The sequence below is a fragment of the Dendropsophus ebraccatus genome, chromosome 5 (assembly GCF_027789765.1).
Source record: "Dendropsophus ebraccatus isolate aDenEbr1 chromosome 5, aDenEbr1.pat, whole genome shotgun sequence".
Lineage (NCBI taxonomy): Eukaryota > Metazoa > Chordata > Amphibia > Anura > Hylidae > Dendropsophus > Dendropsophus ebraccatus.
In genome coordinates this window covers 14,748,648-14,772,480 of record NC_091458.1, presented here as the reverse complement: position 1 = coordinate 14,772,480, position 23,833 = coordinate 14,748,648, and the positions used below count along the sequence as shown (strand labels likewise).

At 45.3% G+C, this 23,833-nt stretch overlaps 1 long non-coding RNA gene across 1 annotated transcript in view; it reads right to left on the bottom strand.

Moving 5' to 3' along the window:
- Window positions 1–3,546: 3,546 nt before the first annotated feature.
- The window catches only part of LOC138793391 (uncharacterized), a 35,074-nt gene continuing 14,787 nt past the window's right edge, over window positions 3,547–23,833 (bottom strand). The window contains exon 3 of the long non-coding RNA XR_011363252.1: window positions 3,547–3,693. This is a non-coding gene — a long non-coding RNA (uncharacterized lncRNA). The remainder of the gene's footprint in view (window positions 3,694–23,833) is intronic.

Here is a 23,833-nt window from a genome sequence, read left to right as displayed (position 1 = left end):
GAATATAACTACTATAATACTGCTCGTATACACAGGAATATAACTACTATAATACTGCTCCCTATATACAAGAATATAACTACTATAATACTGCTCCTATATACAGGAATAGAACTACTATAATACTGCTCTTATATACAGGAATATAACTACTATAATACTGCCCCTATATACAGGAATATAACTACTATAATACTGCTCGTATACACAGGAATATAACTACTATAATACTGCTCTTATATACAAGAATATGTAAATTCAATGTCTATAGGATTGCCACTCAGGTGAAGCAGGGCGGTGTAGTGACTGATTCTCTTGGGGGTCAGCACTCAGGTCTCCAGCAGACATGTTTCTCCTGTTTCCTCCATGGTCCTCAGTGAAGTTCTGTGCATAGAAATGTGGCATAATGCAGCAATAGACGAAGCCTGCAGAGGGAGATCTGTGGAGTTTCTCTTTAAATATTTCCTGTATAATTTATTGCAGCGCCCCCTATACACAGACACCTGGTATGGAGGAATCAGGAGGAATGAAGAGCTTATGTTACTCTTTAAGTTGTTACATTGTATGTAGTGAGGATGATCCATTGTGTTATGTACAGTTATGGTGTCATTGTTTGGTTGCAGCACATGTGACCCCTGATCCCCGGCAGTGTCTGTTTCTTAAATCTGCTAAATATGGGCATTTTGCTCAATATATTTGTCCTGTCAGGATGAAGAATATTAGATCAGTGTAGAACCCCTACCGATCACATCACTGGCTGAGGAATGTGCAGGACAGAGGGGTCAGACGAGACGGGGTGTCAAAGGTTCATAGAGAAGACTGTCCGGATAATGGGAAAAAGATTAAAGGAGAAAAAAACCATAATAAAGACCGTAGTGAGAATAAAAAGTATAAAAATATCATCCTGGGTCAGAGCAATGTCAGTACACAGCAACACGTGTGCACCAGTATCACCAGTGTTATATACAGCGAGGAAGTATTACAGCAGTTATATTCTTATATATAGGAGCAGTATTATAGTAGTTATATTCTTGTATATAGGAGCAGTATTATAGTAGTTATATTCTTGTATATAGGAGCAGTATTATAGTAGTTATATTCCTGTATATAGAAGCAGTATTATAGTACTTATATTCTTATATATAGGAGCAGTATTATAGTAGTTATATTCTTGTATATAGGGGGCAGTATTATAGTAGTTATATTCCTGTATATAGGAGCAGTATTATAGTAGTTATATTCTTGTATATAGGAGCAGTATTATAGTAGTTATATTCTTGTATATAGAAGCAGTATTATAGTAGTTATATTCTTGTATATAGGAGCAGTATTATAGTAGTTATATTCTTGTATATAGGGGTCAGTATTATATTAGTTATATTCCTGTATATGGAACAGTATTATAGTAGTTATATTCTTGTATATAGGAGCAGTATTATAGTAGTTATATTCCTGTATATAGGAGCAGTATTATAGTAGTTATATTCCTGTATATAGGAGCAGTATTATAGTAGTTATATTCTTGTATATAGGAGCAGTATTATAGTAGTTATATTCCTGTATATAGGAGCAGTATTATAGTAGTTATATTCCTGTATATAGGAGCAGTATTATAGTAGTTATATTCTTGTATATAGGAGCAGTATTATAGTAGTTATATTATTGTATATAGAAGCAGTATTATAGTAGTTATATTGTATATAGGAGCAGTATTATAGTAGTTATATTCTTGTATATAGAGAGCAGTATTATAGTAGTTATATTCTTGGATATAGGGGGCAGTATTATAGTACATACATTCTTCTAATAACAACATTGTACTACAGACATCCTGTATGTTGCAGTACGTATCTCTGTTTTGGTCGGTGCTCTGCAGGGGGGGGGGACATCTGGGGGCAGTTGAGGATGGGAATGACACCTCAGGCTGTAGACTAAATAAACAGGACAAAAGGACAGTTATTCCACTTTTAAGTTTCAGTCATTTTTATATGAAGAATTTCAGGGGATAATCTCCGTTCTCAGTAGGGGATTATGAGGAGGTAACCTAACCCCTGTGCTCCTGTCCTGGTACTGCGGGCACATAACAGCTGAACTCCTCTCTAATTCTCCAAGTTGTTGTGAAAGGTCATATGGAAATCAGACTTCAAAAAAGAGACCCAGCAGGCCGAGCAATGTCACCATCCACAGCTCTTCTAGTTTTCAACATGTTGGGCAGCGCATTTGGGTAATGTGTTTGTGGGGGAGGAGAATATTTTATAATGTGTTCTCAGGGCAGAGCTGATATCTGAGGTTACGTTGGTGTCATAACACAGTAGAAGGGTCTCTAAACATCTGAGATAAGGTATTTGTTTCCCATGTCATTAACACATTGATGAAGAAGACAGAGAGCATATCCGGATGTGAGGAAATTAAACAGTTTCTAAGTCTTGTCTGGTTAAAGGACTAAACATAATTTTTTGTTTTGGGAATATGTATTCCCCATATGGGTGAGACTTGGTTATATGTGGTATAGGGCCAAAAGGGTTAATTTGCAGCACAGTCTCATTGGTTGTAGAAGAGTTTCACATATCAAGCAGTATACAGCATAATATAATACTGCTCCTATATACAAGAATATAACTACTATAATACTTCTCCTATATACAGGAATATAACTACTATAATACTGCTCCTATATACAGGAATATAACTACTATAATACTGCTCCTATATACAAGAATATAACTACTATAATACTGCCCCTATATACAAGAATACAACTACTATAATACTGCTCCTATATACAAGAATATAAGTACTATAATAGTGCTCCTATATACAAGAATATAACTACTATAATACTGCCTCCTATATACAAGAATATAACTACTATAATACTTCTCCTATATACAAGAATATAACTACTATAATACTGCCCCCTATTTACAGGAATATAACTACTATAATACTGCTCCTATGTACAGGAATATAACTACTATAATACTGCTCCTATATACAAGAATATAACTACTATAATACTGCTCCTATATACAAGAATATAACTGCTATAATACTGCTCCTATATACAGGAATATAACTACTATAATACTGCTCCTATATACAAGAATATAACTACTATAATACTGCCCCTATATACAAGAATATAACTACTATAATACTGCTCCCTATTTACAGGAATATAACTACTATAATACTGCTCCTATATACAAGGATATAACTACTATAATACTGCTCCTATATACAAGAATATAACTACTATAATACTGCCCCCTATATACAAGAATACAACTACTATAATACTGCTCCTATATACAAGGATATAACTACTATAATACTGCTCCTATATACAAGAATATAACTACTATAATACTGCCCCCTATATACAAGAATACAACTACTATAATACTGCTTCTATATACAGGAATGTAAAGTCTCATTAAGATGCTGCCGATATGGAAATTGACATTGAGTGTATTTTTACATTTTTGCAGCAGATTCTTCCCCTTTCTCTGTAGCAGTGAGATGGTGTGTGCACGTACCCTTATATCTGGAGCTCAGCTCTGTGGCACTGGTATACTCCTCTTTGCTACTGGGATCTGATTCACTGCGTCTGGATGACTGTAAATCTCTGAGAAGTGATGAGCGCTCATTAATATTTCTTGCAGAGTGTCCATTCTGTGGCTTGTTAACATCCTGTGGGGACGGCATCTCCATAAATTCATGTACTTATCACTAAGGATAAGATTTATCCCAGCTCCAAACCCGGATTTTGCTCCCGGGTAATATGAGCTGGAAACATAAATCTAATGTCAGAAGTTGCATGATTTCTGCTAGAGAAGGAAACATAAATCACATCCAGCCTGCAAGTCAAGAGTGTAACAGTATCTAGTATTATTATCATATCTATTGTCTCCACCTCCAGACACCAATGTACAGTTTACCTATAGAAGGGGAAAAAAACACTGAGTACACAGATTACATTACTGATCCTCAGTTACATCCTGTATTATACTCCAGAGCTGCACTCACTATTCTGCTGGTGGGGTCCCTGTGTACATACATTACTGATCCTGAGTTATATCCTGTATTTCTTTTATAAAAATTTTAAACATAACAATAAATAAATACAGAAATAACGCACCATATCTGACCAGAACAAAACAATAAATAGAAAAATGAAACCATAACATAAACCACTGGTCCATCCCCGCACTCATTCCTCCACACAGACAACCCATATACCTATATACAATATATACACCCATATACAATATATACACCCATATACCTATATACAATATATACACAATATAAACTATTTAGCTAAACATATTAATAAACTATATACACTACTATATACAAATCTATATATACTACTATATACTATACACCTATAAACACACCTATATACACTACTATATACAATACACTTCTATATACTATACACCTATATAAATAACTAAATGTGAACCCCCTGGCCCAGTTGCATTGTGCACAACCTAATACCACAGACACAATTATACTCAACCCAACACCAACTAAACAAGACATCATTACACAAATAAACTAAAACTAAACAAGACACAATACAAAATAATAACCTACAACTAAACAATACATTTAATATTTTTAATACATTTTTTTTTTTTTTTTTTTTTTTGGCCCAACAAAGTCCCACAGAAGCCCCCTCCCCCCTTTTACCCACCACCCAACCTATCATTAAACCCGAACCCCAGGTGCAAAAAAAACATATATAATATATACAGTATATACAATTTATACAAACATACAAAGACAATCACAATACACAACTTTTGAAAAAATATATAACCTACTAAACCCAACAATAATGAGACTTCTCAGCCCTACACACAACCCGAAAGCCCAAGATCAGCGCCTGCAAGCCCTATACTCCAGTATCTCTACAGCACAAAACAAAAGACTAAGGTGTTAGCATCAGCCCACCACCAGGAGAGGAGACGTAGGCTAAGGAACCTTATAGGCAAAGCCCCTCCAAAGACAAGAGGCCCTACCAGCCCCCAGCCTCTCGTACTCCAGAGAGCGCACCTTCACCAGGTCACCGAGTGTGCCCCTAACCACCTCATCCACAGGGGGCGCTGTGCCCCTAACCACCTCATCAACAGGGAGGATTTTACGCTGCGTCGATACTAAACACCGTGCACTCCACGTGTGGTACCTGACCACTATGCTGACTAGGAATAAAGAGCTCCGGTCCCAGCCACCACGGAGGAGCCCTCCATTTCCAGAGGTTTGCAATGTTGGTCTTAAGAAAAGTATCCACTAGGAACACCACGGGGGTTGACCATACACAACCCCCCTTGTCTCCTCGTACGGTAAGTAACCTCCCTCTTGACTAAGTTCAGTCTATTCCACCATAACAGTTGGAAGAACACACTGTAGACCCGAGTCCAGAGCGGCAAAATGGCAAAATGCAAACACTGCCCAGATATATCAGCAAAGGGAGCAGGAAAGTTTTGATCAGGTTAACCCTTTCCCTGAGGGTCAAAGACCAACCCTTCCACTGATCCACCTTCTGAGCGGCGATCTTAAGCCTGCTGTCCCAGTTTTGTTTGGGGTAATCCCCTTGGCCGCATTTGATGCCGAGAACTTTTGCAGACTCCTGGGGCTCTGGAAGGGTGTCCGGGAGATCAAATCCAGGATCTCCATCTCCCAGCCAGAGACTCTCAAACTTATCCTGGTTGATCTTGGACTCAGATGCCTCTGAGTACGCTCCACCTCTGACATCACACACTGCACCTCCTCTTGCGAGGAGACGAATATGGTGACATCATCGGCATACGCTACCACCCTCAGAGTGGAATCCTCCTAAGGAATGGATCAATTGCAAACACGTACAACAGTGGGTTCAAAGGGCAACCCTAAAGGACACCAGACCCAACCTCAAAAGAGAGGCCAATTCAATCATTTACAAGCCCCGGCATGCAAGGTCTTAAGCCAATCAACAAACCCCCCCGGCAGGCCATATCTTAGAAGAACAGACCAGAGGTACTCGTGGTTAACCCGATCAAACGCTTTTGCCTGATCCAAGGACAGCAAGTACCCCTTCCAGTGACCTGCCCTACCCTGCTACACAGCCTCCCGGACACCGAGCACAGCACTAAAGGTACTGCGGCCTGGAACAGAGCAATGCTGGGCCCCCGAAAGGAGCTGGGGTGCAAACTTCACCAGCCGATTAAACAGCACCTTTGCCAGAATCTTTCTGTCCACATTGAGAAGTGCTATGGGACGCCAATTCTCAATGTGGGTCAAGTCTTTACCCTTTGACAATATGATCAAGGCTGACCTCCTCATTGACCTCGGCAGAGTGCCCGAGGAGAGACACTCATTAAATACCTCAGTCAAGAGGGGTACCAAAGTGTCCTTAAAGGTCTTATAGAACTCAGATGTTAAGCCATCTGGACCGGGTGACTTCTTGAGGGCAAGACCATCAATAGCCACCCTGACTTCCTCTTCTTCGATCATCTCTGTCAAAACATCAAGAAAGGGGTCTACCCCTGGTTCATGGACAGTTTCAGTCAAGAAAGCTGAGGCCTTATCTCGATCTAGATCTTTCCTTCCAAAGAGGTGCGAGCGGTACTTCCCATAGTCCCTCTCAAAAACCAAAGATGCGTGTCTATCATACTGGCACCTCAGTAGCAAGGCTTTCACTCTGGAGATATCATCACGACTACCTCCAGTCGAGACAAGACGTTCAAGTTTCTTCCTCAGGCCCTGGTACAGGCGATACCTGTCCAGACTCCTGAGGCTCGAGAGCTGGCGGAAGAATCTTACAACCCTTTTTTTTAACATCTCCCACCACTCTGACTTACTGCTACAAAGGCCCAGCAATGGTACCTGGCTCTGAAGAAAATCCTCAAAGGACTGTCTTATTTCTGCTTCTTCCAAGAGAGACAAATTGAGCTTCCAGTATCCTCTACCCATCCGGGGGGTCTCTGTAACATTCAGAGAAAACAAAATTAAACAGTGGTCGGAGAACTCCACCTCAACAACGGACACCGCTGAAGAGACGGCTTCCTCCTTTAAATAAAACCTGTCTATCCTGGACCTACAACTACCCCTATGATAGGTGAATCCCGCGTGGCCTGGTGTATGCCGGATGTGAACATCCACCAGGCGAGCCTCACTAGCTATACTATTCAGGGCGACTCCATCATAAGTCAGCTTGTCTCTGGAACCTCCCCTATCCTGGGCCTCGTGACAGCATTGAAGTCCCCTCCAAAGACCACCTGCCGACTTGTAAAAAGATAGGGCTTGATCCTCATAAAGAGACACTTCCGATCCCACTTGGACTGTGGACCATAGATGTTAATAAGGCAAAGTTCTTGTCCCTTCATGAGGACATCTAGAATCAGGCACCTCGCCATTTCTAACTCAATAACCCGTCGGCATTCTACCAGTGCGGCAAAAAGGACCGCAAGAGACCATTCCCTTCTGGCTTTAAATATAGATGACATGTCTGTTAGCCTGGTGCCGCCATCATGGGTGATTGAGTTAGACAGCTTTCTTTTTCCCATTATCCTTTCCATCCTGCCCGCCACCTTCGTCATCTGATGATGGTTTACCTCTCTTTAGTGAAACGGATGTATCCATATCCCCTTTATTTACAATTTCCTCGTCCCCTGACTCTGGGCAGATCCTCCCCCCAAAGGAAATAGGTTCCTCAGGGAGAGAGGATTCGACGTCCCCTGCAGGCCCCTCCGTCATCGCACCAACCTGAACCTCACCCTGTGCCTCCTGCACCTCCGAGGAGGAAATATCCTGGAGGGTTTGGAACCAGTTTGAGAGACCAATCAGAGGGAGGATGGTTGTACCTTCCTTTGGCATCTGGGGGTGGGAGAAGATCTTACATCTCCCCTTTTCTTATTCTTTTTAGTACCCCGCTTGTGCTCCACCCATCTCCCACTCTCCTCATCCACGCTCTCACCATGGGAGGACAGTGAAGAGATGGTCCCTTATTCTTTCCTCATCCTCTAAATCTCCTCATCCAGATCACTGTCCCTCACAGCCTCAGCAGTAAGATTGGCCTCATGGATGAGGTCAGAGGTCACCACAGTTGCCCGAGGCTCCTGAGACTCCCCCATCTCCCTCTCCCTTTGGCGCTTATCCCGACGCCTCAGTTGGGCTGGCGTCTTTTGCTTACTTTTCTTCCTTGGCTCTTTTACTCCTTCACCTCCGTCAGCTGCCCCCCCTAGTAGATTCCTCCTCACGACCTTTCTCCACTGGGGTAACAACTGCGTTGGCAAAGGAACGAGGGCAGCGACTGAATGGGTGACCTAAGTCACCACACAGGTGACACCTAATCTCCGCACAGGATGCAGCGAGATGGCCTATTTCCCCACACATTGAGCACTTCGTCACCGTGCACCTAGCACTGAAATGTGTGGGGTCACCGCATCTGTGACAGAGCTTAGGCTTACCCTGTTAGAAGACCTGGATTCGATCCCTTCCTAGGAAGGTGGAAGATGGTATGTGGGTAACGGTGTTTCCTGAATACCTAAGTTTGACCATAAAGGTCCAAGCCCCTGACCAGATGCCATATTCGTCCCTGTTCTTTTTTGGGACTTCCACCACCTCTCCATACCGGCCAAGCCACGTCATGATGTCAATACAAGAGAGTGATTCATTACGGGTTAAAACGGTCACTCCCTTGACGTTGTTTTGGCGAGACACCGCCTGGATGACAAAGTCTCGCCAGCCGGGCTCATCCTTTACCAGCTCATAGTTCGACCAAAAAAGCTCAAGCCCCTCCGGCCAAACAAAGCTGATATCGAATTCAGGGGTACCAAAGGGATGTATCAAGGCAAAGATGTCAGCTGCCTTGAAGCTCATCCTCAGCAGGAGCTCAACAACTTTAGATCTTGGGGGACATGTATCACTGCCTCTCCACCTCAGACGGACCACATTCCTTCGGACATCGCCCGGCCCGGCTGTTGGGAGAGACCACAGTTTCCCTACCCTTTTCCTCTCGGAAGGCTGCAAGGCCATGCCTTTCTATCAAGAAAGACAGATCAACCTCCCTACCCTCTACATTGATTATTCTCTCCCCTCTCTTTAAGGCCTGCAGGACACGTCGATGCAAGTCACCATCCCCAGGGCCCGAGGACGAGGAAGGCACCCCTTTTGGACCAGGCCCTATGCTCCCACCACTAGTCTGTGCCCCTTCACCACCCTCCTCCACATAATCCATACCCACACCAATACCACATGTCACACTGCCCCGACCTCCCTCCAAAGCCCCAGACAGATTTCTCCCTACATTCACTCCTGCCTTCCCCCCAACATTTATTCCCCCATTCACACTGGGTGGACTGGTGTGTTCTGGGACAGAAACAAATTTTGTACCATCAACGTCACTAGGTACCAGGACCGGAGCCACCTCCACAGGACAGGCCACCAGTCCCTTATGAAAGGACCGAACAGCCTACCTGGACTGTTTAGAGGCAGCCCCTGCCCTATTTCTGCTGGTACCCTCTGCCTCATCAGTACTAGAGTCCTCAGCTCGATCTGGTCCAGCAACTCCAATACAAAATAAAGGCTTAAGTCCAGTCTTTCTCTTGGGAGGCGAAGGCATCTTAGCCCCGGCAGCATCCCGGCGACGACACAAAGGAACAGCAGCGCCAGCGCCAAGAGCCACCGGAGCTCCCGTAGCTGACTCCGGCACACAGCTGCTCCCCCCTCCCATCAGGGAGCGAGATGATGCACCAGTGCCTTTAACGTTACTGCCCACCGCTGGGCCATCTCTCCTGCCACTGCCCGCCGCTGGGCCAATATCACTGTCCGACCTTAAGGTTAGTACCTCACCTGCTCCACTTCTGCTACTGCAAACAGAGATGGAGCTTACCACCATACTAGACTCCATACTCTCCCCATTCTCCTGCACTGAGTCCACAACAGAACTCAGGCCGGGCTGAGATATGGGGTTCACACAGTGAGCTGACCCTGAGGCCAGTCCGGGGGGCACAGGGAGGGGGGAATATACAAATGTTACCTGCTCCTGAAGCTTGGTGGTCTTTACCTTGGTCTTTCTCCCAGGCGTATCCTCTGGTAACTCATCTCCGAATACGAAGTCCTGGAGGCGCCCAGGTGACTTCAGGAGCTGGATCTGGGCCATCAGCGCCCCTCCCTGGTAACTGGTGTTGCTTTCATCCCCCGAACCGCGGCTAGATGACAATGCTGCTTGCCCTGCAGGGAGCCCACTGTATGGGGTCTGTTGTTGCGGACCCCCGGGTGGATTCGGCTCAACATCACGTACCTCCGCAGCTTCTCCTTCCTCCTCCACCCGGCTCTCTGGCTGGAGCCCTCTCAGCCTTCTCTGCCTTTCTCTCTCTGTTTGAGCAAAACGATCGTCATTCTGCAGTTTCTCTTTAAACGGCCCACTGTTCTCCAAAATAAAAGTTCTCTTTTTCACTATCTTTTTGATGTCGGCTTTCAGACATTTTCATTTTCGCTGATAAATCAGTCTTTTGCTGCTTAGCAGCAGTGTCCATCAATGCTTTTACAGCACATACCTCCTCCTGGAGCTTGTACAGCTGGTTTCTGGCTTCCTCATACCCACAGAGGCTCGCAGCAATCCGTAGGCCATAACTCTGCCCACTCTCCTGGTCCCGCTGCACCCCCCAATCTTCCTCCACATCTTCATGGGCAGACAGCCTTGCTCCAGGAGGAGTGTCACTGCACAGATTTTCCTGGCTGGTTTCCACAGTTGTTCCAGAACTTCTGGCAGGGCCGCTTTAACCGGAGGGCACATGGTGCACGTGCACCGGGCCCACTGGTTAAAGGGGCCCCCCCGAGCAGGCCGGCCGTTGCTATGTGCGACCAATGCAGTCGCACAGGGCTCCGGCCACCAGCCTGTCAGGGGGGAGCGCCATGGATGGGTAATCTACTTACCCCTCCATGGCGCCCCCTGCAGGGCCCCGCCGTCCGCCGCTGCCCCCGCCCGCTGCTGCTGCGGCGCTTCAGCGCTGCAGCAGCAGCGACACTGACAGAGACAGAGCCATTGGCTCCCTCCCTGTCGGTCACTCTTGTGGCCGCACTTCCTGCGGTCACAAGAGGCCGCACTCTCCCTCTAGCGGCCGACGTCACTGGAGCGTCGGCGCGAGGGTAAGGGGAGCGCAGCCTCTTGTGACTGCAGGAAGTGCGGCCACAAGAGAGAAGAGAAGAGGAACGCGTGGACCTAGGTGAGTAACAGTGTGTTTTTTTTTCAATGTTATATGGGAGGGGGAGCTATATACTATTCGGGAGCACAGGGGGCTATATACTATGGGGGGCACAGGGGGCTATATACTATGGGGGGCACAGGGGGCTATATACTATGGGGGAGGACAGGGGGCTATATACTATGGGGGAGCACGATGGGCTATATACTATGGGGGAGCACAGGGGGCTATATACTACTGGGGAGCACAGGGGAGCTATATACTATGGGGGAGCACAGGGGGCTATATACTATGGGGGAGCACAGGGGCTATATACTACTGGGGAGCACAGGGGGCTATATACTATTGGGGAGCACAGGGGTCTATATACTACTGGGGAGCACAGGGGAGCTATATACTATGGGGGAGCACAGGGGGCTATATACTATGGGGGAGCACAGGGGCTATATACTACTGGGGAGCACAGGGGGCTATATACTATTGGGGAGCACAGGGGTCTATATACTACTGGGGAGCACAGAGGAGCTATATACTATCGGGAAGCACAGGGGAGCTATATATTATGGGGGAGCACAGGGGAGCTATATACTATGGGGGAGCTATATACTATGGGGGAGCACAGGGGGGCTATTTACTATGGGGGAGGACAGGGGGCTATATACTATTGTGGAGCACAGGGGGCTATATACTATGGGGGAGCACAGAGGAGCTATATACTATGGGGGAGCACAGGGAGCTATATACTACGGGGGAGCACAGGGGAGTTATATACTATGGGGGAGCACAGGGGGCTATATACTATGGGGGAGCACAGGGGAGCTATATACTATGGGGGAGCACAGGGGACTATATACTACTGGGGAGCACAGGGGTCTATATACTATGGGGAGCACAGGGAAGCTATATACTATGGGGGAGCACAGGGGAGCTATATACTACTGGGGAGCACAGGGGAGCTATATACTACTGGGGAGCACAGGGGGCTATATACTACTGGGGAGCACAGGGGGCTATATACTATGGGGGAGCACAGGGGAGCTATATACTATGGGGGAGCACAGGGGGCTATATACTGTTGGGGAGCACAGGGGAGCTATATACTATTGGGGAGCACAGGGAGCTATATACTATTGGGGAGCACAGGGGTCTATATACTATTGGGGAGCACAGGGGTCTATATACTATGGGGGAGAGCACAGGGGGGCTATATATTATGGAGAGCACAGGGGGGCTATATACTATTGGGGAGAGCACAGGGGGGCTATATACTATTGGGGGAGAGCACAGGGGGCTATATACTATTGTGGGAGAGCATAGGGGTCTATATACTATTGGAGAGCACAGGGGGGCTATATACTATTGGGGGAGAGCACAGGGGAGCTATATAATACTGGGGAGAGTGCATAGGGGGGCTATATACTATTGGGGGAGAGCACAGGGGGGCTATATACTATTGTGGGTGAGCACAGGGGGCTATATACTACTGGGGAGAGTGCACAGGGGGGCTATATACTAATGGGGGAGCGCACAGGAGGGCTGTATATAACTGGAGGAGCACATGAGGGTCTATATACTACAGGGACACCTTAAAACTATGGAGGCACAGAGGGGTGTAACTATGTAGGGGTACAGAGGGGTGTAACTACTGTATAGGGGTATAAGGGACCTAACTACTGTATGTGTTGGAGCCTAAAATATTTGTCTGGCAGATTCTGGAGAGAAGATTCACAGCCAGGAGAAGACTTCAAGGTGGCCCAGGCTGGATGGAGAGAAAAAGAAAAGGTGACAGACTCTGATCAGAGAAGACGCCCCCGGTGAGTCACTGGATGTAACTGCACTCTGTTACAGGGTTGTAGTGTTAGGGGTCATGATGTGGCGGTATTATGTAATGGTATCATTGGTGATATCTTTCTGTTTTGTTTAGTGCAGTTTTTATGTAATATGTAATCACTGTATGGTGGAAATAGTGTTATAAGGTAACTACTGTATGTATTGGGGCTCTTGATACAGTGTGGGGGCAAATTCAGTACATTATACAATGTGCCGAAAGGGAAGGGGGGGGCCCCACTCTTGAGGGCTGTGCACCGGGCCCACCAATGTATTAAAACGGCCCTGACTTCTGGCACTTGTAGTTCCACAACTTGCTGTAGCCTTGCGGTTGCCCTTTGTTACCTCTGGTTCAGGGGCGGTGGAGAAGCATCGCTGCACCTCCTAGTAGAATGCCTCAGCCCTGGGACCTCTGATGGTATTCCCTCTGTTGGTCGCTGGATTCCTCTGCCCCCCACGGACCTGGTTCGGGGGGCAGGAGTTGGGACTCTCCTTGGCTCGCTCATGCCTGAAAACCTGCTCCCTCCCTGGGGAGGAGAGAGCAGGCCCAGGGGCAGATCTTGCTTGCCTGGAGCTCAGGAGCAGCAGACTTGCACGGCCTCTCACAGCAGGACCACACCCCAAAACTAATTGGAGCTGCAATCACCACTCCAGAGCTGCACTCACTATTCTGCTGGTGGGGTCACTGTGTACATACATTATATTACTGATTCTGAGTTACATCCTGTATTATATCCTTGCATGTGGGTATGCTTTTGTCCCCCATTTTGCCTCCTCCCCTCTTTAAAGCGACTCTGTACCCACAATCTGACCCCCCCTCCCCCCCAAACCACTTGTACCTTCAGATAGCTGCTTTTAATCCAAGATCTGTCCTGGGGTCCGTTCGGCAGGTGATGCATTTATTGTCCTAAAAAACAACATTTAAACTTGCAGTCCCGTGCCCAATGGGCGTGGCCTAGATTGTGTATGCATTAGGCTGGCACAACCTCTCTGTCCCTCCTCCCCGTCCTCCTCATCATTAGGAATGCCACTGGAACATTTTCTCCATGTTGAACATTGCACACGTGCCTTAACGATCCAGCCCATGTGCCGGGCTGACACAGGTGGGGGGAATAGGAGACAAGCTGCCTGGAGCATTCCTAATGATGAGGAGGGCGGGAAGGAGGGACAGAGAGGTTGTGCCAGCCTAATGCATACACAATATAGGCCACGCCCATTGGGCATGGGGCTGCACGTTTAAAAGTTGTTTTTTTAGGACCAAACGGGCCCCGGGACAGATCTTGGATTAAAATCAGCTATCCGAAGGTACAAGTGGTTTGGGGGGGAGGAGGGGTCAGATTGTGGGTACAGAGTCGCTTTAAGTATAGGGAACCCTATAGTTCTAAGAAAGGACCAGTCGCTGGTGTATAAACTTAGTGACCTGATGGGTAGGACAGTGGCTTGGTGGTTAGAAACAAAGATTGCCGGCAGATAAAGCCCACTGCTCCATCTAGTCTGCCCTTATATTATTTCTTTTCTTATTATATTAGGATAGATATGTGTATATACCAGGCAGGTTACATTTTAGTTATTGTTGATTTACCAACCACATCTGCTGGAAGTATTTTCTAAGCATCTACTACTCTTCTCAGTTAAGTCATATTTTCTACAGCTGTTTCTGATCGTTCCCCCAAAAACCTCAGATTATGGCCCATGGTTCTTGTATTCAGTTTCTTCCCTCCTGTAACATATATATAGGTTTCCATAATGTCCTCCTTTCCCTTCTTCCTCCTGTAATATATATATAAAGGTTTCCATAATGTCCTCCTTTCCCTTCTTCCTCCTGTAACATATATAAAGGTTTCCATCATGCCCCCCTCCCTTTCCCTTCTTCCCTCCTGTAACATATATAAAGGTTTCCATCATGTCCTCCTTTCTCCTCTTCTTCCTGTAACATATATAAAGGTTTCCATAATGTCCTCTTTTTCCCTTCTTCCTCCTGTAACATATATAAAGGTTTCCATCATGTCCTCCTTTCTCCTCTTCTTCCTGTAACATATATAAAGGTTTCCATCATGTCCTCCCTTTCCCTTCTTCCTCCTGTAACATATATAAAGGTTTCCATCATGTCATCCTTTCCCTTCTTCCCTCCTGTAACACATATGAAGGTTTCCATCATGTCCCTCCTTTCCCTTCTTCCTCCTGTAACATATATAAAGGTTTCCATCATGTCCCTCCTTTCCCTTCTTCCTCCTGTAACATATATAAAGGTTTCCATCATGCCCCCCCCCCTTTCCCTTCTTCCTCCTGTAACATATATAAAGGTTTCCATCATGTCCTCCTTTCCCTTCTTCCTCCTGTAACATATATAAAGGTTTCCATCATGCCCCCCCCTTTCCCTTCTTCCTCCTGTAACATATATAAAGGTTTCCATCACATCCTCCCTTTCCCTTCTTCCCTCCTGTAACATATATAAAGGTTTCCATCATGTCCTCCCTTTCCCTTCTTCCCTCCTGTAACAAATATAAAGGTTTCCATCATGTCCCTCCTTTCTCTTCTTCCTCCTGTAACACATATAAAGGTTTCCATCATGTCCCCCTTTCCCTTCTTCCTCCTGTAACATATATAAAGGTTTCCATCATGCCCTCTTTTCCCTTCTTCATTCTGTAACATATATAAAGGTTTCCATCATGTCCTCCTTTCCCTTCTTCCCTCATGTAACACATATAAAGGTTTCCATCATGTCACTTGTTTCCCTTCTTCCTCCTGTAACATATATACATATATAAAGGTTTCCATCATGTCCTCCTTTCCCCTCCAGAACTATACAGATTCAAATCCTTAGGTCTTCCCTGATATGTTTTATGCCTCACACCCTCCACCATTTTTGAAGCCCGTCTTTGGACCCTTTCTATTTTATTAATATCTCTATGTAGGTGAGGTCTCCAGAACTGGACAAAGTATTCCAGATGTGGTCTCACTAGAGCTTTATATGTAGTGTCCCGGCACAGATGTGCCACTAAGTCTTTTTGGGCATGGGCAAAGTAACTCACTCAGGTTCTCACAGTGGGATATGGTCAAAGTGTATTCTATGTTTTCCCAACTAGCTGGCACTACTGTGTTTTCTACGTGCCTTATAGTGTGTACAGCTGAAGGAAGCAATGGGTTAATTGTTTATGTCACATGTCTATTTTCCTCCTATATCAGATGAAGGTGTTTTCCCTCCTTTTTCTATGCTATCCTCTTTCCTCTCTCTTCTACATCACACATCCCCACCAATCACAAGTAAGCTACAGTAGTTAGCCCCTATAAAAAGGAGATCAGTTCCTGGTGGGAGGAGTTCTTTGGTCAGTTCAGTGATAAAGACACACAAAGCTGCAGTGAAGCCAGGACCCTTGTCAGTCTGTAAGCTCATGCATGCGAGCAGGGCCCTCCCTCCTCAAGTAGAGGCTGGACGTAACGTAGTTTAAGGGAGGCCGGCATGACAGGGAAAATGGCACATAGTGGGTTAAGGTGGAAGGTTCGGCTAGGGCGGGAGTTGCTAGGGGTGGAGTTGGTTGGGAAGGGAGGTGTTACAAGGCTCCTACAGAGCAGGAAGCACCACACGTGAGGGAGCAGTGGAAGAGTCCCACCCACCCTCCCTGTATGTTTGTTGGAGGTTTTTGGTTGTGTTGGCCCGAGGGAGGTGGCCGGGGGTTGTTTTTTGTTTGTCACGGCAGCGTGGCGGGGTAGGGGGTCCTTGGGGTTGGCTAAAATGGATGGAAAGTGGTACACGAGGAGTCGTGCACCCCTCTTTAGTTAATAGATCATCGGGTTACTTGGAGGATGTTGGGCTCCTGGCAGGGTGGTGTCCCGGGGAGTATGTGGGTGTTATACATAATCGGCCAGGGTAATTGCAATTGGGCTCCTGAGCCTGGGGTAACCGGCTGGGGGCAGTATCTATAATATTACAAGTATAGCACTAATGGGGAGTGCATTGCTGTGGGTGGCCGGTTATGTTTTAAGCTTCAAGGACCCCATCCCGTGTTAGAGAAGTTGGGATAAGTTTAGTTAGCATATTTATTGCTATTGATATTGTATTACTGTTATTTTATGTTTGTATTGATGTTAATAAAGTTGGCTGCTGTGGCCAAATTTATCCAAAGCTGGGGTCAGTGTTTTATTTCATAGGGGTTAAGCATAAATATAGGGGGAGGCCACGGCGGGATCATTTTTCCCATGTCATGTATGGATAATTATATGTATATCTCTGTAATATCTATTTTTGCCTATGTATGTACCCCCAGAATTGTAAAGTGCTGCGGAATCTGTTGGCGCTATATAAATAAAATTATTTTTATTATTATTAGGAATAAAAAGACTTTTCTATTTTTATGCAAGTAACCACCACTAGCATGCAGTGCTAGACACCTCAGGAGGAAAGGACATCCTCTGAGGAAAAGAAATCCTCCACGCCAGGGATACTCTCTACAAGACACAGGGCAGCATACATGAGTTAGGTACTGACCCCAGTAGGACAATGCTGCAACTCACCTACGTATCGTACTGTAACATAAGGCTGTTCTGCAAAGTTTTGGGAAGTCTGCTGAGCCCATCACAGGGACCTGGGACCTCGTACTACCCTATCAGGACCGGTATCTTGACACTGTATGGCATAAGGCGGTCAGATCCAAGTTATCGATATGTTAGTACAAGTATCTTCTTCTTCTCTTCTCAGCTACGCTATCCCTGCAGAGTACACTGCTACCTTGGACAGGGCCCTAATGATGCTCTTATACTCTCACTTCTACAGTAACTACTTCTACCTTTCGCCTGCACCTGCAGTTACTGAAGCCTTGTTTTTGTATTGCACTGGAGAATTTAACTAAATGGACATTATTCTGGTTAGGCTGCTGGACTGTCATTCTACCGTTACAAGTGCCCAAGTGACCCTACACCCACCTAGCAGTCACAACACGGCCAAAGCTACCCCAGCCAACAGCAAATCCGACTGCTTTGCCGCATATACAGCAGGATCACAATCTCCCTCCTCCTACTGGTTATACCTCTAGCCATACAGCCCAGCATACCATTATCTATCCCTACTTCCTAGTTGCACTGGTGACTCATTGTGAGGTGTCAGAAATGTCTACCCCTAATTCCTTCTCTTCTGAAGTCTTTGCCAACACAGAACTACTGATATGATATTCGGATAAAGCATTCCACCTCACTAAGTGCTTTATTTTACATTTGGAAACATAAAACTGCAGTTTCCATTGTTTTGATCAGCGCCGGGGTCCTGGATTCAAATCCCACCAAGGACAACATCTACAAGGAATCTGTATGTTCTCCCTGTATTTGCATGTGTTCTGAATGAAGAAAGGGGGGACGACTGCTGCCGGGCCCCCCAGATAGCTTATCTCTCTGAGAACAAGGATTGGGTAATTGAAAGCCAACCTGTGATCCTCTTGTCGAGAGTGAAGTTGATTAACATTGACTGATACATTAACTATATATATATATATATATACAGTGGTGCCTTGGATTACAAGCGTAATTCGTTCTGGGACCGTGCTTGTAATCCAAATCCACTCTTAAACCAAGGCAAATTTTCCCATAAGAAATCATAGAAATGCAGACAATTGGTTCCACACCCCAAAAATAATGATTTATTATTCTGAATAACATGTAAAACAAATGAAACAAACATTCAGAAACAGCAGAATCTGTGATATTATAAGTTATTGTACAGTAATGGAGAGGATGGGAAACACAAGGGCGGACAGAGACTGCAGGGAGCAGGAAGGAATGAGCAGTACAGATGTGGGCACAGTATAGCAGCACTCACTGTCCGGGGAGAGAGGGGTTACAGCTATGAAGAGATTACCTCCACAGTCCTGTCCCCTGAAGTGAGCCCCAGCCTTAAGTGGATCTGATATGGATTGGAAGGTGATGGAGACTTCCTGGGTCAGAGTACAGTGCTACAGACCCCGCTATGCAGGCCATGCCCCTCCTCCACTCGCACTCCCACCCAGTACAGGGAGCTCTTACACCAAAGCAACGCTCTTAAACCAAGTCACAATTTTGAAAAATGGTGAGCTCTTAAACCAAGTTACTCTTAAACCAAGGTACCACTGTATATATATATATATATATATATATATATATATATATATATATATATACACACCACTATATGGCTGTGTTATAAAATGAATGAAACATGGAAATCCTTCTGACACTGAATCTGTACGAAAGTTTGGAAACATTCTAGAAAAACTTCACTACAAGCCAAAGTGGAGAAAACACTGCGGGCTGCTGCCATGTGATTTATAACTAAGTGTCAACTAGAGATACTCAACGCAGCCAGATAGGTCTCTCCATGTTTCTGAATTTCATCCTGGCCGTACCTCTAAACACCCTCAGGACTCCATCAGGAGAATGTCCCAGATAATGGGCCCAAATCATGAATAATCACTGACGGATCGGACTGCACAAATCATAATGGAAACCAGAGGGGGGAAGAGGATTGAACGGAAACAAATGCGTTTTACAGCTTGCCTTCAGTTCTAGCTCTTGCTTTATTTTTACAGATATTGCTTGTATTATTTATTAAGTTATTTTTATTATGTTATTATATTTTAGTAAACTGAATTTCTTTTCGTTCTGCCCTTAAAGGGGTATTTTGGCAAAAAATAAAATTCTTTCAAATCAACTGGTTTTAGAAAGTTATATACATTTGTAACTTACTTCTATTTAAAAATCTTAAGTCTTCAAGTGCGGTTTGTATTCCCCAAGGAGCGTCCGGTGATTCCTTCATAATTCAAGAATAAGGTGTCGGTTCAGATCTGCTGCTTTCCAAGATTTCTGGATCACTAAATTCCCTTCATTAAGTCATGTCATGTGTACAATCCACTCAGGTGAGTGTACATCCTACTAAGTAAAGTGCTGCTATCACTCAGTGAAAGTAATTCTGCACATACAGTGCCAATTGTGTTCTTCTTTTTTCTACATATTGATCTAAAATCCTAAAACGAGAAAAAGACGGGAATGGCAAAAAGTCGCACTAACACCAAACTCAGCCGCTCTGCCAGCCCCCTAGTCAGCCCCTGTACTTAGGGACCGCTCTAAAATTCTCCTTAATGCAGTAGACGTGTCGCACGGAGGCATGTCTACTACAGATAACCCCTGATGGTTGATGTCACTTCCTGGACGTGCCGCAGAGGATCCTGGAGGTCAGAGGAGAAGAAGCTGCCGGGAGCAGGAAGAGTAAGAAGACACTGTTGCTGAGCAGCGATGTGACAGGTGAATATGCTTTTTTTTCTTGTTTCAGACGGGGCTGCACAACAAGGGGTGGCATATTGTATATGAGAATATTACAAAGGGGGTGCCAAATCTTTATGGGGATGTTACAAAGGGGGGGGGGGGGCTAGTCTATATGGGAATATTACAAAGTGGGGGGACTGTTTTATATGGAGATGTTGCAAAGGAGGGGCCTTAATATAGGGATGTTACAAGGTGGGGGGGTGCTATTTTATATGGGACTATTACAAAAGGCGGGGAGACTTTTCTGTAAGTGTTACAAAGGAAGAGGACCTTTTTATATGGGAATGTTACAAAGGAGGGGGACTATTCTATATGAGGATGTTACGGGGGGGGGGAGGCGGTCAGATTCTATATGGGGATGTTACAAGGGGGGCTATTCAATATGAGGATGTTACAAAGGGGGGAGCGGATTCTATATGGGGATGTTACAAAGGGGGGGGGGCTATTTCATATGGGGGTGTTACAAAGGGAAGGACTACTATTTGGAGGCACAAACTGGGCCTAACTGCTTATATGGGGGCACAGAGGGAGCGAAGGTTACTTTGTGAAGCAATGCTCTCGGGGGGGTTTGAATATAGATGTGGATGATGCCAGAGAAAGGAGCCTAAAATGTTTGTCTGGTAGATCCTGCAGAGAGAAGTCATGGCCAGAGAAGTCTTCATGATGGCCGAGCAAAAAAAAAAAACGAACAACTTCAGCAAAAATGCCACTTGCAATTCATGCAGAGAAGACGCCTCCTGTGAGTCACTGGATGAAATTGCACTATAGTCACTCCATTTATAATAATTCTTTTCATGACCAGCTGAAGTGTCACAGCGATAGCTGCAGCACTGCCATGTATGTCGATCAGTTAGAGCAGGAAAAGGCGGGGACAGGAGGTGCAGCTGTGTCTCCGCCTCTGTGACACTTCAGCTGGTAATGAAAAGGAGGATTACAAAATTTTACACTGGACTAAAGGTCCTGTCACTTATTCTGTATCTCCCCCACAGCTTTCTACAGCTCTGTACTGGGTATAGACTTCACAGATTCCCTTTAGGGCACGTACATACCTAAATCCATTGTGGATTTGATGCTGCTGTAATACACAAATATGCAACATCAAATCCACAGCAGATTATGTTGTATCTTTATTTTTATGCGTTGATGGTGGGGTTCACATATTTAAGTAAGTAGTGAGGAACGTGGCAAATTGAAGCAGAATTCGTTACAGCATGTATAGTACACTGCTATCTATAATATATCAGGGAGGATATACTATGTGAGCTGCTGGGGTTTGAGTGCCAGGACTGAATTTAAGTCCCAATCCGGCCCTGCTAAGAGGCATGTGCCTCTTCATAAATCCAGCGGGGCACTTGGGGGTGGGTTCTAATTAGGGACCGGCGTGATCTTCGTCCTCCTTAGAGTTTACAGATTATCTCTGGGGGATCCATTGGCAGAATTTAAATGTCACCTATATCACAGTGAACTGGAATCTATTGAAGATTTTTTTTTATAGGGGTCAGAGAACCCTTTAAGAAGACAACTGACCTCTATTTCCTATGTCCTACAGGGCATATGCTTATCACAGAGTGTCCCCCATCACTAGGTACAGTGCAGACACACTTACAAAGAGTAACTATAACTACTGTTGACCCAGGAAAAAAAAACTGTGAAGGAAACTATTGGGCTATTTCAAATTAAAATAACCTTTCCATAGGAGATGGCAGGGGGTCCGACCACTGATTTTCCGAATGCGTCTCTGACTCTTTGTTGTGGATGGAGTGGTGAGTTTTACATTCAGTTCCCCAGTGCTCGGTATAAAGGGGCTGTCATCTACTGTATGAGTCCTCCTGGAATGACTTTGAATTATTTCCTTTCTGAGTCTTTTTCATAGAGATGTTTCCAATAACCAAGCCTTAGTCTGGACACGATGCGGCCCCACCATCAGAGGATGAGGTTACGTGCATTGGCACTGGCACAGAGTTGTGTGATAATGGGAAGCGGTGGGGCAGCTATCTGGAGAGAGGCTTTGGCAGGGTGAGAGTGGTATTTCTGCTTTACACCTGTGATGAGGGCCTGTCATCGGGGGCTTGTGACACATGCCAGACCCCGACATTCCACATCAATAGCGGCCTCAGCTTTATCCCCAGTTAATAAGATGAATGTGACAGTCAGGCCATTAAAAGCTAAAAATCTAACCATTTTCTCCTGAGGCAGGCATGGCAGGAATCAGGGGTGTAACCCGCCTACTGCACCTGTACATAGGATATTTCTGTATTTTATGTACGTGATTTGTCGTCTGATCACTAACTATACTACTATAAAATATATGAGACGATATGGGAGGTGTAGAGGGGTGATAGAGCAAACTATAGACACAGGAATTACATATTATAAAGAATAATCTTATGATAAGGCTTCCCACAGATGAATATATTGCCTGCTTACTTTGGCGTATATACTGCCGTACACCCGGTGACACAGTGACCCCACCAGCAAAATAGTGAGTGCAGCTCTGCAGTATGAGGCTATGTTCACACAACGTATCTTTTCGTAAAAGTACGGCCGTTGTTGCTATCAGCAACAACGGATGTACTTTTTAAGGAAAGATACGTTGATTGGTCTTATATGGAATCCTGGCCGGAGTGTATACACATAGTATACGCTCCGCCCGGGATCTCTCGCGGCGCCGCAAACAACTGACATGTCAAGTTTTCTGCGGCTGCTATTCACTGAATAGCGGCCGCAGAAAACCATGTCAGTGCACACTATGGAGCGAGTGGATCCGGCCGTACGCTCCATAGTGTGCTGTGGAGAGTTCTGATGCGGGCGCGCACGGATGCACCCGCATCAGAACCCTGCGGGGCTAAAGATCATCCGGCCTGTACTGCAGTACCAGCCGGGATGATCTTTTCAGAGACCGGCTGGGTCACAGAACGGCCAGTCTCTTACATTGTGTGAATATAGCCTAATACAGGATGTAACTCAGGATCAGTACAGGATCAGTAATGTAATGTATGTACACAGTGACCCCACCAGCAGAATAGTGAGTGCAGCTCTGGGGTATAATACAGGATGTAACTCAGGATCAGTAATGTAATGTATGTACACAGTGACCCCACCAGCAGAATAGTGAGTGCAGCTCTGGAGTATAATACAGGATGTAACTCAGGATCAGTAATGTAATGTATGTACACAGTGACCCAATCAACATAACAGGGAGTACAGCTTGAAAATATATACAGGATTTAACTAAGGATTAGGGCATGATAAGTAAACTTTTTATGAAGATTATCTTACAACAAGCCAGTGTTCAGTTCCAAGATCGGAGAGCATTGCTGCCCATTGAAATTGCAACTTAATAGAAACTCTATTTAATGCTTACTGGCAACTGTTTAAGCACAACTGAAAGGTTCATGGCCGCTGAGAGACAGGACACGTAGGTCAAAGAGCCGTACAGCCAGAGGGAAAGGAGATGAAAGTTTGGTCAGCAGTAATACCCCTAATACTTTTCCTGTCTAATCCTCTACAGCTTTGTACTTTGG